This window comes from Ranitomeya variabilis, chromosome 2 (genome assembly GCF_051348905.1).
Source record: "Ranitomeya variabilis isolate aRanVar5 chromosome 2, aRanVar5.hap1, whole genome shotgun sequence".
Classification (NCBI taxonomy): Eukaryota; Metazoa; Chordata; class Amphibia; order Anura; family Dendrobatidae; genus Ranitomeya; species Ranitomeya variabilis.
In genome coordinates, this window is record NC_135233.1 from 1,054,708,054 (window position 1) to 1,054,722,840 (window position 14,787).

The following is a 14,787-nucleotide window of genomic DNA, read 5'->3' on the forward strand; positions in this document are numbered from 1 at the left end:
TTGGATAGGATGTGTCACGAGAAACCATGATCTTGCTAAATGGTGAAGATAATGGACCTAAACACAACTGAGTTTGTGGGACTAGTGTGGGTCCCGTGCAGTATATCCAGGGCGCCAATAGTGGAAGAAATAGGATGCGGAACTGTTGAGCAGGTAGAGAGTCTTGTTGATCAGGACTGTAGCAACAAGCTAGGATGTGATGAAGTAGGGTGAAACAGTGTACTTCACTAGCCCTGGAGTAAACTACAGAGGAAGGAAACTGTGGGTGAAAATGCTTTAAACTCTGAAGGAAACGTCTATAAGACTTTGTAACTGCTACCCAAAGAACAGAACCCATACCAAGTTACTGTTCAGGAAAGACTGTGTTTGTAATAATTATAGGGGATAACTCAGGAGACTCTTTGCGTGGAACAAGACAACTACAGGACACAGTTTTATAAGTGCTAAAGTCTATATTATCACACGGTGATTCAAACAGGTGCAGAGAGAAACTCAAGTCCACAACAATTGGTGCAAATAATAAACGCAGCTTAGCAGTCTATAGGAAACTTCAGAGCAAAATGCAATCAAGCAGAAAGTCTATGAAGCACAGTTATTCTTGTGGATACTTGACACGAATAGATCCTTGTCTTAGTCCAGACACAGATAGATATGCTTATAGGCAGTTCAAATCATATCTTAGCTCAACCAGGGAGGCCTGGTTAATAGTCTCAGGTTAATGCAAAGCAGCAGCAGCTTACATGTCCAGCAAATGCAGGTGGAAGTAAACACGAGCAGCAGATGAAGGAGGATTACTGGAAACTTGTGTATGCAGCAGGAACTCAGAGCAGAGTAGCAGGATCACCACACAGGTTCACAGGAGCAGGTGTATAGCCAGGGAGTAATCAGAGATCAGGAGCTAGATGCAAGGCAGAATACTCTAGCACAGACTGAAGGCTGGGGTGGAGTTTTATAGCAGGAAGATACAGTGCACATGAGACCAAAGACGCCATCTTGGAAAAGGGCAGTAAAGCACAAAAGGTAAAAAATGTTCAGAGTCCTGGCAGTGTTTTAGAATTGGAGCCTCTTTCATTGAACTGCAGAACCTATAGTCCTGGCCAGCCAACACCACCAGTTACAGGGTCCTGCACAGGCACAAAGTCCTCACAGCATCAGCACCCAGTCAGGAACTACTCTTTCGTGTAGCAGTTGGGGCTTCTACAGGGTTGTCGGGTTTACCATGTGCAGAGCCCATGGTCATTGGAAGTAGGTTTAGATGGCTTCCATGGTGGAAATATACATCTGATCTTGTACTCTACTTAGGCACACTAAGAAGATAAAGGAAAATATATATAGCTACTATAGATAGTAATCCAAAGATAGCATAGATAACAAGTCTTGAAAGACAGGCTCTGGGACAAGTATCTAAAAGGTTAGTAGCTGCCTATAAGGAGACTAGGAGCTTGCCATAGTATGAGAGATGTAACTTAGCAGTAGAGTGCATGCTTCACGTTTGTGAGAGGTTATAGATTTTGAGCATGCCCATTCTTTTAGAGTCTGGTGACTTCAGTCTCTCTTTAGATATTAAGTTTGAACAGGCCTGCATCAATGAAGCTAGGCTTAGTAAAAGAAAAAGCCTATATACCCCCCATACACAAAACACTAATATCAGCCGAAGCCCGGACAATTTATTGTTGAGGTAAACACCCATCCGTCATGTCTAATTTTGGACTACCAATCGTATTATTTCCAGACATGTCTGGCAATGACTCTATAGTATGGAACACAAGACAAGAGGGCTCATCCTGTGTATATGATAACTGGCTGATATGGCTGCCAGAGAGAAGCCATCCAAATTGTATGTTTACCTTTAGGCTGAAAGACAGCCGTTTAGCTCTAATAATCCTTTTATGACTCTACCTTTATCCAAATAATTTTCACATGGTTCACGTTAATTGCTTTCTATTTTCTTATTCAATTTCAGTTCACGTTTTTCTGGTAAATATAAGTCTCCCGGTGACAACCTAAAGATTTCACAAGATTCACAAGGTGGTGAGCAAAGGACGCCTTCCCAAAACCTGTGAGCTTTCCAATTTGTGGTAATTCTTAATCCATTCATGACATGTGAGGTTCATTTACAACATACATCATGTCCCTGACTTTGATGAGGGCTTGGCATGCCAAGCCCGCATCCTTCCTGGTAGATTGTGGTTATGGTTCTTGTCATGGGGGCATGTCATGCCACGTACCCATTGGCGCATCCATAACGTGATCATGGGGAGCTGATGGATTGACATGACAGTCAGGGGTCAGCTTCAGACCTGCATATAGATATGTGGACATAAAAATAAAAAAGTTATGGCTCTTGGAAGAATGGGAGGGAAAAAAGGAAACAAAAAAATTGAAATTGGCTGCATTTAAATGGGGTTAAAGAAGCACTTCTGTAGATATTTTTATTTCCTTAGCCTGTGACAATAATAGTGTAGTGTCAGTATATAGTCAATATAGTTACTAATCACCATCTTCTTCAGTATCGAGCATAGTTCCATTCCTTTTCTAAATCACGTGACAATGATTCTGAATCTCTGGCTGACACTACCCTCAATGTGTGAGCCAGAAGTCTCTTTTACAATATAAGCCTATGGAACCTCTTTCTGACTCTCCATAGACTTACATTTTAAAGGCTACATCTGGGTCATATAGAGCACAGTGTGCATCACTGAGGTCATTAGCTTCATTGATATGAACCTAGGAAAATGCTCCAGCACACTAAGTGTTCAGAGGGGTTAATCGGTCATGTTTCGGGCTAGGTTTAGTGAACAGATTAAGAGTGGCTGGGAGGATGTTCACTATATCTCCACTCCAGGGTAGAATTCAGAAGATAAATACACAGTCTTCTGGCTCATTCAGTGTTGGGCGTGCCTGGAGATGTGAGCTCCAGAGCTGTGTTTGAGGATAATGGAAATGTAACCTGTGATTTTTGTTTTGTTTTCCCCTTAGGCCATAAAGGCTGTGATTATGTTTCTAGCATTTCCCTAGTTTATGCTGTACCTCTATAAACTAGTGGAATATTTAGAGACAGCTTTCCTGTATCTAATTCTATGAGCAGTCGAGTGAGCCTATCTACCACAACTGGTACCGCAAAAAACAGTACTTGTGTCATCAGTGTTTTGGATTAGTGTACCCTCCGGGGTCATCCGTTTTTTTCAGGCCTTTCTTAAGAAAAATCAATTCCAAAGCTTCTCCTATACTTTGTAATGTTAAACATGTACAGCGCTCGGATGACAGACTGATGACACACTGATGCCACCTGTGTGCCATACATCTTTTACACGAACCAAAGACTTGTATTAGCCCTTGTCATCCGTGTTGCTGGTAAAAAACGAACATGTCTCCATGTAGCTTGCACAGACACATGGTCAGTGTAAAACCATGGACATGTACCTGCAATGCGGACATGTTAAGGGGGCCTTAGGGAGTAGAAGAATTATGATAATGCATCTTTAAAAGGGTTATTGGACATGTTTGAATGATACATAACTGCTATTAACCAAAAGTTTCCTCTTTTACTCATTTCATATCGCCATAGGATGCTTCATACTTTTCCTTTGATGGGGCAATGCTAGAAAGAACTGAGTACCCTCTTTGCTAAGTCAGATATTAACTCAGTTTCTCTCCTCCTTCTGGAGTATCCTTAATGTTACCGCCTGCCTGTTCAGTTGCATAATGCATGGTTTGACTAGGTTTTCTTATGGCTGTTCCACATTTTGACATTTGTTTAACCCCGCAGTATGCAAATACCTCATATGTGGGAGGAACCACTGTTTGGGTCCATGGCAGAGCCTGGAAGGGAAGGAGTGTTTATAATGTAGAGCCGTAAAAATAAAAAATCATATTTTTTTCACAAAAATTAGATTTTGCCCCCATTTTTTTATTTTCCCAAGGGTAGCAGAAGAAACCCCCAATAAGTGACATCATTTTGGAAAGTAGACTCCCTAAGGAACTTATCTAGATGAGTGGTGAGCACTTTGAACCCCCAAGTGCTTCACAGAAGTTTATAATGTAGAGCTGTAAAAATAAAAAATAATTTATTTCGCAAAAATGATCTTTTTGCCCCAAATTTTTATTTTCCCAAGGGTAACAGGAGAAATTGGACCCCAAAAGTTGTTGTCCAATTTATCCTGAGTACGCTGATACCCCATATGTTGGGGGGACCACCGTTTGGGCGCATGGCAGAGCTCGGAAAGGAAGTAGCACCGTTTTGGAATGCAGACTTAGATTGAATGGTCTGCGGGGGTCACGTTGCATTTGCAGAGCCCCTGATGTACCTAAACAGTAGAAACCCCCCACAAGTGACCCCATATTGGAAACTAGACCCCCCACGGAACTTATCTAGATATGTTGTGAGAACTTTGATCCCCCAAGTGTTTCATTAAAGTTTATAACGCAGAGCCCTGAAAATAAAAAATCTATTTTTTCCCACAAAAATGATTTTTAAACCCCCAATTTTTATTTTCCCAAGGGTAACAGGAGAAATTATTGTCCAAATTGTCCTGAGTACGCTGATAACCCATATGTGGGGGTAATCCACTGTTTGGACGCACATCAGAGCTTGGAAAGGAAGGAGCACTGTGTTACTTTTTCAACGCAGAATTGGCTGGAATTGAGATTGGACACCATATCGTGTTTGGAGAGCCTTTGATGTGCCTAAACAGTGGAAAACTCCAACTCCAACCCTAACCCGAACACACCCCTAACCCTAATACCAACCCTATCCAGACCCCTAACCAGAACACACCTCTAACCCCAACACACCCCTAACCTTAATCCCAATCCTAACCACACCCCTAACCCCAACACACCTCTAACCCCAACACACCCCTAACCCTAATCCCAACCGTAACCATAATCCTAACAACACCCCTAACCCTGACACACCCCTAACCCTAATCCCAACCCTAATCTCAACCGTAAATGTAATCCAAACCCAAACCCTAACTTTAGCCCCAACCCTAACTTTAACCCCAACCCTAACCCTAACTGTAGCCCCAACCCTAACCCTAACTTTAGCCCCAACCCTAACTTTAGCCATAACCCTAACATTTTATTTTATTATTTTTCCCTAACTAAGAGGGTGATAAAGGGGGGATTGATTTACTATTTATAGTGAGTTTTTATAGCGGGTTTTTGTTTGGCAGCTGTCACACACTAAAAGATGCTTTTTATTGCAAAAAATAGTTTTTGCATCAGCAGATTTTGAGAGCTATAATTTTTACATATTTTGGCCCATAGAGTCATGTGAGTTCTTGTTTTTTGCAGGACAAGTTGACGTTTTTATTGGTACCATTTTCAGGCACATGACAGTTTTTGATTGCTTTTTATAATGATTTTTGGGAGGCAGAATGAACAAAAACCAGCAATTCATGAATTTCTTTTGGGTGGGGCGTTTATACCATTCTGCGTGTGGTAAAATTGATAAAGCAGTTTTATTCTTTGGGTTAGTACGATTACAGCGATACCTCATTTATATCATTTTTTATGTTTTGGTGCTTTTATACAATGAAAACTATTTTATATAAAAAATAATTATTTTTGCATTGCTTTATTCTGAGGGCTATAACTTTTTAATTTTTTTGCTGATTACACTGTTTGGCGGCTTATTTTTTGCGAGACAAGATGACGGTTTCAGCGGTACCATGGTAATTTATATTTGTCTTTTTGATCGCGTGTTATTCCACTTTTTGCTCAGCAGTATGATGTAAAAGGATTGTTTTTTGCCTCGTTTTTTATTTATTTAGTTTTTTACGGTGTTCACTGAAGGGGATAATTAGTGGAACAGTTTTATAGGTTCGGTCATTACAGACTCGGCAATGCTAAATATGTGTACTTTTATTGTTTTTTTATTTACATAAATAAATGTATTTTTATTAATATTTATTTTATTTTTTTCTTTATTTAGGAATTAAAAAAATATGTATTTTTACACATGTTAACTTATTTCTTTTTTACTTTTTTACTTTGTCCCAGGGTAGGACATCACTATATAGTGTCAGATCGCTGATCTGACACTTTTGCAGAGCACTGTGTCAGATCAGCGATCTGACAGGCAGTGCTGGAGGCTTGCTGGCGCCTGCTCTCAGCAGGCACTGACAATCCACCTCCCTGCAGGACCCAGAAGAACCCCATGACCATCTTGGATCCGGGGGCCTGCAGGGAGGAGACCCTCGGAACAACGCGATCACATCGTGTTGTTCTGGTGGTCTCAGCGAAGCAAACAGGGAGCCTCCTCCCTGCATGATGCTTCTCTATGCCACCGGAATGCTGTGATCTTGTTTGATCGCAGTGTTCTGGGGGTTAAAGTGCCAGGAGTGGTCAGTGACTGCTCCTGGCACATAGTGCTGGGTGTCAGCTGTGATAATCAGCTGATACCCGGCCGTGATCGGCCGTGCTCCCCCCATGAGCGTGATCGGCCGTGCTCCCCCCATGAGCGTGGCTGATCGCGTATGATGTACTATCCCGACGATGGTCATACTGGCCCAGGTCACCTCGATGGGATAATACGTCTGATGTCAGAAAGGGGTTAAGCTCTTGAGTAGAGTTGAATGAGTTTGATCAGGTCCCTGCTTAATCGGTAAGCAATAGCTCTTGACAAATAAGCTGCAGAGGGAACCCTGATACATGGAGCACGCCAGCTGATCAGCTGTCTGGCGCCGCAGCTGCATGTGTCGCGGCTGTGTCACCATCACAGCACATGCATGGAGAGTCCAACACACAGAATGTTACAGTATGAGGCTGAGCTCTGATCAATTATCCAATATTTAGACAACTCCTCTATCTCCCATGTTGGGGAAAGACTCAAGGTCCTTTCCAGCTTAGCACTTACTGGTTCTTTATGGAAATTTTTGAGGTCCACTTGTTTGCCGAGTAAATGGAGAGTGGCCACAATTTCCATGTTGGGTGGAAATTAATTCGGTACGTATGATTTTAAGGTTCCCTGTGAAAAGCTTTTCAAGCTTTTCAAACTGGCTATGGGTGTTTACTTAGAATTGGGGATATCTTCCCTATATGGTAGAGGGTTAATTAAGTTATCTTTTCATTGGGAGACAAATTAGAAAACTGTCAGTTTAAAGCCCCATACACATTAAGCAGTTACCTCTGACTCCTGTAAACACAGAAACCCTTGATTCTCTATTAGAGAGCCACTGTCATACCGCTTTAGTGACGGCTTATCTCGCTAAGAACAAAAGTATTGGCAAACCGATATTGTCATCTGTCGGTGGAGAGCTGTGAGGCCCCCATACACATTAACTTGTTGGCCAAGAATGCAGATATCGACAGGTTCATTTGACATCAGTCTGATGTGAATGAGGGGCCTTAAAAAAGTGGTGTAAATTTGATTTTAGAAGGTATTCAGTGTCAGGGCTCGGTGAATTCCAGGTGTGTTGGTTGAGGTATATCAACACCAGTGCCAAGATTTTAAAGGATGGTTGTTCAAAAAGCTTTCAAATATAAAAGTACACATAATGATTTTGTTTTTGTGTTTTTTATCTCATAATTTAGTTAATATTTACAGTGTCTTTTTAAGGAAATACAGAACTATTTCAGCTAAACATTGTATCTGTGTTACCAGATCACTAAAAACTCACTTCAACTTGTTGATTTAAAAGTTTTTCCTCCTCCACTATAATGGTCAGAGATGCTTCTAGCCTTTTTGGTGTCTATTCCAGAAAATTCCTCTTTTCTCCTGTAAGGAGATGGATATACTGCCCTTATTCCCCCTTGAAGACACATGTATTGTTGCAGTGTATTTTAATATGTAAAGTGTATTAGGACATAAGTTATTGGAGACAGTGTTGTGTTCTGCCTGACAGTAGGGAGAATTAGAGTTAATAGTGGAGACTAGCTTAGAGTGGGAGGGGCTAATGTAAATGGACAAAGATAGTTTATCAGGTTGATAGATATAGCCCAGCCTGCAACAGAAGTAGACCCATGATCTGACTACTCAGCTGAGCCGGGTGACATGGGTGTCGATAACGTGGGTGTCCCTGACGTGAGTGGAGATCAAGGCAGTGGATAGCCAGATCCGGAGTAGAGAAAGGAAAATTTACAGAAGGACAGATTGATGCATCGGAGATGGATCCTGGGAAGGACAGCTAGCAGTACGGCACTGAATTCACCAGACATAGAGGAAATGGGCCAGGAGGGAAAGGGGAACATGAGACAAAAAGTGTCTCTGGTGGAAATTCCAAGACATCAGCAAGAAAAGAAGTTAAGTGACAGCCATGTCACGGAGTCCTTCTCCGGTATCACACAATCAACAGAGCAAGAGAATAGTGAACAATCCCAAGACCTTTATTTAGGGAAAAGTACTAAAGGTCCATATACGATCCACCACACAAAGGATAAAATATTCCAGAACACGAATGCAGTTCAGTAACAGGATAAAAGTCCAACAATCCAGCAGAGAGGCTAACAGTCCATATTCCCTTTCTCTCTCTGACGTGCTGTCTTCACATCATGGTTCCACACAGGATCTGAATTCCCCCCAGCTCCTGTCCTCTCCTTATGTTCAGGAGTAGTCAGACAGGTTGGAGTGGTTTTCAGGCCTCCCACACCTGACAAAGATGCCTGGTGGATTATGGCACTACAGGGGGTCATTGTTTCAACAAGCTAGTTCAATATGTCATTAGATTATTAGCAAACAGGTTTATTCACTGACCCTGTGGAGAGATAACAGTACAGTCCTGTGGGGGCTGATATCAGATGGCAAATAACAGCAATTCATCAATTGGCAAATAACTCATCCTACAAGAGAACAACATGATAATCAGTAAAATATAAATATACACAAAATGATACCCACATAACATATCACACCGTCACAAGCCATAATGGCAAACTAGTTCCCATTAGGAAAAGGAGGACATGGAATCGTGGGTTGAGGACAGAACTCTATCTTACTGGACTGTAGTATTGTGCTGGGTTGTGTTGAAAAAGAAAGGGGGAGGGAGACAAGAGGACATAGGTTGATATTGAAAGATACAGATGAGAAGGAAGTTATGAAGTTGCTCACCTGAAAGGGTTGTGAGTGTCACAACTCCAATAATTGCCCATGAATATTACAGCTGCTGCAGTCCCATTGGCACATGAAGGTAAACCTTCTTTTGCATATCATTTAGTAGAAATAGGAGATTTGACGGTTCAGAGTAGATCGCTCTGCTGTACGAAGGAAGCAGTTCCAGAGTGGAATAGCAATTTCGTAGTTTTTACTTTTATGCATTTCGTGCTTGCATCGAGCTCTTTTCAAAAGCTTACTACATAGCACAATCAGTATGACAGGGAATGGGGGATTAAATACTGAGGAAAACCACCAATTCCAAAAAAATGGAAACCGCTTACCTGGGTATGAACAATTAGTTAGCACTAGTGTTGAGCGATACCGTCCGATACTTGAAAGTATCGGTATCGGATAGTATCGGCCGATACCCGAAAAGTATCGGATATCGCCGATACCCGATACCAATACAAGTTAATGGGACACCAAGTATCGGAAGGTATCCTGATGGTTCCCAGGGTCTGAAGGAGAGGAAACTCCTTCAGGCCCTGGGATCCATATTAATGTGTAAAATAAAGAATTAAAATAAAAAATATTGATATACTCACCTCTCCGGAGGCCCCTGCACCTCACCGCTGTTAACCGGCAGCCTTCTTTGCTTAAAATGAGCGCGTTTAGGGCCTTCCATGACGTCACGGCTTCTGATTGGTCGCGTGCCGCTCATGTGACCGCCAGGCGACCAATCACAAGCCGTGACGTCATTCTCAGGTCCTAAATTCCTAGAATTAGGAATATAGGACCTGAGAATGACGTCACGGCTTGTGATTGGTCGCGTGGCGGTCACATGAGTGGCACACGACCAATCAGAAGCCGTGACGTCATGGAAGGTGCTGAACGCGCTCATTTTAAGCAAAGCAGGCTGCCGGTTACTGCCAAGGCGCGTCAGAGGGTGAGTATATCCCTATTTTTTATTTTAATTCTTTATTTTTTACATGGATATGGATCCCAGGGCCTGAAGGAGAGTTTCCTCTCCTTCAGACCCTGGGAACCATACACTGGGAACTTCCGATTCCGATTCCCGATACCACAAAAGTATCGGATCTCGGTATCGGAATTCCGATACCGCAAGTATCGGCCGATACCCGATACTTGCGGTATCGGAATGCTCAACACTAGTTAGCACTGTAAAAAGACAAATATTGGTGTAAAAAGCAAAAGATCTAGTTACTAAGATGTAAAACATGACAGGTAGGAAAACAACCACGTTTAAAGGCAGAGAAAATTGCGGGCAGAAACAAGTAAACCTTGAAGAGGGAGAGAAAGTGTGTGAAGATGCTCCATGTTGTAAAGTAAATGTTTGTGAAGTTATGCACCCGCTATCTATTGAACATAATCCCCACCAAGTGTTAATGTTCGGTAAAATATGGCTTATGTTTGGGTGATAATCTCCCTCATTGAACTTTACACACAATTTGGTCCTGGCCTACCGAAGTCAATGGCATCATGCGACCTGCAAAGGCGTAGTGCCCTGTAGACAAAGCCCACACACCCAGCCTGGACCTCTATCTCCATGTAGTGTGAGGGAGAGTGGAAGAGGAGTACCTCATCCACGGCTACTGCCCCATGTCACTTTACTGTCTGATACATCTGGTTCATTGGGTTATATGATAAATCTTCAGAAATAGTAACTTCAGTTGAGTTCATGGGTTGAGCGTTGAGGGTTATCAAGGTTTTTTCTAAAAAAAACAATACGATTTTTGGTTTAATGTATAAATATCCTTTTTCCATGGCGGTAACTCGCTTGCACCCCCACCACTGTGCTACCTACTCACTACGTTCGCTGCTCTACCTGCTGCCACACTGAGTCCATTTAGCTCTTCCAACTCTGCTGCATATCTCTGATGTCTCCACATGACTATAGCAGGTCACAGCCAGATCCTGCAAGAATTTTACCCTGCTATTTCCTTCAGGGTTTGGATTTCCCAGCCAATCACCATCCAGCAGGTTCTATATAATACAATGCCACCCTCCTCATCTTTGCCTGGACATAGGTTCCTGGTTCTGGTCAGTCTAAGCAATCAGTCCAGTGTTATTTTTTCTCGTTTCACCTGTTACCCACCAGGCTCGTTTACGCGTTGTGTCTGACCTTTCCACTTCTGACCTCGCCTTAGTATTCTGAACCAGTGCTGCCTTCCCTGACCCTGGACTGTCTGACTATGCTTCTGTCTCACCCCTCCTGTACCTAGTATATTTGTTTTGACCCATGGGTCAGCTGCCGCACTCCTGGGGACTGCACTGGTGTCTACTGATGGCCAAGCCTATGCTCACCATCAGGGGCTCTAGTGAATCCGGTAGACATTTAGTCACACCCCTCCAGGGTAAGCCCGACCCATGGTGCAGTTGGTCCCCATCTACCAGTATTACACTTTCTTCCATTCTTCCTTCCTACAATTTTGTTCATTGTTGTACGTACCATTACTTGTTGCAGTGCCTGCAAAGTAACCTTTTGTTTAGTTCCATGTTACTGTTATAGATAATGCAATTGTTGACCTTCTTTTTGGTTTGCATTGCAAGAATATTTGTGAGTTAGGCCATGTTAATACATCCAACATTTGGTCAATCTTTTGGTCAATCTTGTACAATCAGAGGGAAAGTATATTAGAAACACGTCACCATTTCTACATTTATCACCCACTCCTGGTTTTGGCTTACAAATACTGATATAAAATACTGACCAAATACTGAATGTGTGAACATTAGTGATGAGCGAGTATGCTTGTTACTCGAGTTTCTCCGAGCACGTTGAAATACTTGGAGACCACCCGAGCATGCTCGGAGAAACTCGAGTTACGAGCATACTTGCACATCACTAGTGAACATGGCTTTCCTGTCAAAATCGACATCAGAGGGTAAACTCTGCCTCCACCACCTATGAAACTGGTAAAGAATGCCTGACATCAGTGGGGCACATTTCTTTGGTTCCTGATGAGAAGAATACCAAAGGTTTGGTGTGGAGTAAATGTTGTGAGTTGGCTGTAATATAGACAGTTTGATATTAGAGAATAAGAACTTCTGCATTCAAGGGCATGGAAAAATTGCTCAGCATAAATTATCAGGGGCTAGTTTCTAATTTTTCATTCAGAGTCCAAGTTTGGTCAGATGTTTTTAAAAAGTTTACACTTGTCAGCTTGTTTCGTTGGGAAAGAGTAAAAGAATATAGAAATCAAGTTTCACCTTCACTGTTGATAAAATTGCTCTCAGACACAGAGATGATCTATTCTTTACCTTTTCAGTTTTCAGTGGATAGTGCTGTTTTTTTCTCTTTTTCTGAGCCATGTTGGTAGTGATACTTTCCTCATCATTAAAGCCAAAGCCAAGGATTTGAAAAGGAGGATGTAATGGTAGCAAAATCGTACTTGGATATGTACCGTAATTTTATTATATCATGCTTACTATGTACTCATTTTAAATTCCATGTGGTCTTCAATTGATGTTAGGCAGTAGCTTACTGAAATCTTTAAGGTGGCCTGAGTAATTCTCATGACCAACTTATTGATTAGTGAAAACCAGCAGGAGTCACGGGCCAAGAGTCTTTTTATTAAAGGGTTTGTCCAGGACTTTAACATTGATGGCCTATCCTTACTATAGGTCACCAATGTGTGATCGGTGGGATTGCGACACCTAGCACCCCTGCTGATCAGCTTTTCCTAGTCAAATCAATAGGGGCAGATGTACAATGCCCGGCCGCTTTGCCGTTAACAAAGCTGTGCTGCGCAGCTCTGCAACTAAGCAGTTCCAGCCACCACAGACATCAGGAACAGCTGATCGGCGGGGGTGCCTTGTGTCGAATTTTCATTGATCACCTACCCTAAGAATAGGCCATCAATTTTAAAGTCATGGACAACCCCTTGAATTGCTTTTGTCTTTTCAGATTCCCATTGCACCTAAGATTAGAATTTGGTTGGGTAACTGACATCTCAAGAGGCATAATGGAGTTCTTAAAGCAAAACTGACCTACACATTTTCTCTGAGGCTTGGCAGATTACGTAGAGATGATGTTTTTGTTCGGTGGGGGTCGGAGCACCATGTAAGGGTACACGGACTCCTCTTAGGAGGTTGATGTTATTGTGGAGATGAAGCAATGGAGTTGAAGGCAGAAGAATTCACCGATATTCCGATGATTGGCATACTGCTTCAAATACAGTGAATATTAACATTGGTTTAATAGTTGAGATTTCAATAACAACTGTGGCCAATCCCTGTCCAATAAAAGAGTTCAAGATGTGTGATGTGTGTTATTTAGCTAACTGCATCAAGAGGGCCGTCATTGAGGTAAAATGTTGTTTTCTCCAATCTATTTGCCCAATTTTCACTACCTTGTAAAATAATGGCGTTGTATTTTCCACAATGAATTACTTTTGGCAGGTTTAACATTGGGCACCCATTACACAATGTGATCATAATGTTTGTTTTTTGAGATGTATGTGTGCACATATCTTATCTATGGATCTGATGTCTCTTAGGGAGCCATTCATCATACATAATATATTAAGCACTTGAGTATACACAGGGCCCATTTTAAGTTTTCTCATAATATTCTTGAACACCCCTTTAGGTCACCAGATTCCTTGAAATTTCCAGTAATACAAAGAATAGTGTTCTGAAAGAACCATGCTCACCTCGGGGTTCGGGTTTCTCTTGTACAGTCTTTCCCTTCAAATTACACATTTTTTCAGTGGAAGCTGCCAGGAATCAAACAAACGTAGAACAAATGCTGGACAATCACCAGGAGTTAGAAAACTTGCTTAAAGCTGCAATGATGTATGAAGAAAGCAAAACTTCTGGCAGAAACAGATTCATGACAGTATTATGATTGTACAGCCACTTTTTTTGTTAAGACTCATTTCATACCGGAACATGAGAGCATAAAGGACATTGTTGGCTAAGGTAAGGCCTAAGACATCAATGATGAGTTTCAACAAAATCCATCAATTCCTTGTTCACCTTGATTGAATCACCACAGACATGTCTATGTAATTGTACAGTATGTTATAAATGGTAGTTGTCATGATCCAGGCCAGGGTTTGTTTCTTGTTATTTTCTCCCCGGTCTGGTCATGCATGGGTTAACCTCCTCTGCCTCGTTTTGGGTTCTGTGTGGCTATTTCAGTCTGCTGTGGCCTGACCCCTTGATACTGTGTTTGTCCTCTGCCCTTGTACTCTGTTCCCGTGACTTCCCTTCCCTGCCTTCTCTCTTTGTCTTAGTGTCCGCTCTCTGTTCTTGGACCTTTAGGTATGTGACCCGGCTAGGCTTCTGACCTGTTTTACTGTCTCGCGTCTCACTTATATCTGCTCCCGTCTGTCTCTGACCTCTGGCTTGTATTTGACCACGCGTATTGCTGTGACCTCTGGTACTTCTTGTCCTGGTTTCTGACTCGGCTTATCTGACCACTCTTTTGCCACTTGGTGGCGCTTGTGCTGCTGCTAAGTGGTGTTACTTTGTGTGTGTGACCTCTCTTCCCTCACCAGCAAAACTCTGATCAGATTTTGATTAGTATAATCAGAATGATTTTGTAGGATGAGAAAAAACGGTCGTGTGACCCTAGCCTGACATTGGGCAATAAAAACATGTCCGCATCCACAGAGAAGTTCTGTGGTAAATGCCCAGGAAAAAACCTTTATTACCAGGGAGCTTACATTTGGAATGAAGGAATACAAAACAAAAAGAAAAACTCTTGTAGAATCAGTGTAGTA